This window comes from Physeter macrocephalus, unplaced genomic scaffold, assembly GCF_002837175.3.
Source record: "Physeter macrocephalus isolate SW-GA unplaced genomic scaffold, ASM283717v5 random_1733, whole genome shotgun sequence".
NCBI classification, from domain to species: domain Eukaryota; kingdom Metazoa; phylum Chordata; class Mammalia; order Artiodactyla; family Physeteridae; genus Physeter; species Physeter macrocephalus.
Genome location: NW_021146997.1, coordinates 823 through 2,863, shown reverse-complemented (window position 1 = coordinate 2,863; position 2,041 = coordinate 823).

Here is a 2,041-nt window from a genome sequence, read left to right as displayed (position 1 = left end):
TGGGCCCGTGAGCCGTGGCCGCTGCGCCTGCGCGTCCGGAGCCTGTGCTCCGCGACGGGAGAGGCCACAACGGTGAGAGGCCACAACGGTGAGAGGCCCGCGTACCGAAAAAAAAAAAAAAAAATCTATAAAATGAAGCCTTTGGAAGTAAGATGCCTGCTTAAAGCACCCTTTTCCTGTGTCTGAAAGCACAAGAGTTGCTTATAGCCTCATTGAGCTGCAGTTCGGGGTTTCCTGGCTACGAGGGACTCACAGTTTCAGAAACCCAACCTCGCTCTTCGTGTGTGTTATTTGCATACTCAGGAAGCCGGTGGAACTGCCCCGCCAAGGACCCACCCTACCAGTGACCTGGAGTGGGCTCCTGCCTTCCTGCCCACCCCCAAGAGCTGCCCTGGCCCAGCCCTGGATCTCGGGGTGAAGGCACAGCCTTCTGGAAGGGTCTATTAAACTGTAAGTTGATGAGGTGCCCTGTGCCTTGGGAAGGGACGGCAGGGAACGGACAACAGAAAACCTGTTTGCTCAGTCAGGAGGAACACAGAATTTCAAGTCCTGCACCGCCTCCCAAATACATGTTTGCTTCCCATTTTCCCAGGAACGCCTTGAGCGTTCTGAAAATATTTTATCATTCAGCTCTCACCTCCCACTCCCAGGGAGGTCACGCTGTTATTAACATGTTATAGACATGAACCCGTGGCTTAGCAGAGTCAGATGACTCCTCTCCAGCCGTGCTTGCAAAAAAAGGGTAGAATACTGATTCAGCTTCCCCCCTCCCAACTCCACGGACGCCCCTGGATGCCAGTCACCCTTCCATTTGTTTCTGGCTGTGTCACCATGGCCTCCCTGAGCTTCACCGCCCTCTTATGGGAGGTGGAACGACAGCAACAGCAACCTGGGCCAAGGAGCAAACGGGGCTGACGTTTAAAGGGCTTCCGCGCTCTGTGAAGGAACACAGAAAGGTTGGTGGCTCCCTGTCCATTCTGTCCCGTGTTCCTCCCGTGACCACATCCTCCGTTGATTTGTTTCCTGAGTAGCTGAGGGGGACGGGACATGGGGCCAGGCGAAGAAAAGAGGTGAGCTCAGATGAGGACAGCACGAGGTGCCCTCTGCAGGTCGGTCCCTGGTTCACAGGTGCAGGGGCAGAGAGAGGAACATCCGAGGGTTGATCCCCACTTGTGGGTCTGACCTGACTCGACTGGACCATAAGCCCCTGGAGGGCAAGGACCACATTCTGTTTTTCTGCTAGCAGCACAGCACCTGATGTATGGGCACTCATACTGCAGACTGGAGCCCCCTTTGAAGACTGAGTTTCATTTCTCTGGGGTGGCTTCCTCTCCTCCTCTCCCTTTTCCTCCTCCACACCCCTCCTTTCTACAGACAAGCTGGCCATCTAGATAACCACTGCTCCAGAGCCTTGCCAAAGCATTGATGATTGGGGGTGAATCATAAAAAGTCCACCTGAATCACACTGATTTGAAAAATGTTATCAATAAGGGATTCAGTCTGGGGGCAATGGACGTGCTCTTGCAACACTGATCTGGAGCCTGGTTTCTGCCTCCCCGTCACGGGCTCCAGGGCAGAGGGGCTCTTCTGCTGACGCTGTGAGGCCTTCGTTCGATATGGAAGCAGGAAGACCATCCGCCCGATAAGCTGCCCTACTAACCAGAAATGATTTTCAGCTCTCTTCAAGAAGGGAAAAAATTACACTTCAGAAAATCGAGAAAAGGTTAAGCTGCTTGCACGTGATGCTTAACCGGGGCTGTAGTAGAAGCTTCTCCACAAATAGGACTTTGGGGATAAACCTAGTTTCGTGTAAACACTAGGAGAAAAAAGGTCGGGGGCAGCCTCACCCCAACATTTATGAGGATTGGGCCAGGAGTACAACTGGAGTCTGAGTTTCTAAAAGGTAGGAAGCAAACTAACACTGTTAAAGAGCAGTCTCTATCCTCCTCTCTAGACAAATATCTGTTCGTAACAATCTGGGGGGCTCAAATTCTAAAGTTTTAGATCCCCTGGAATTCCCTACCCAAACGTGGAAGCCCAA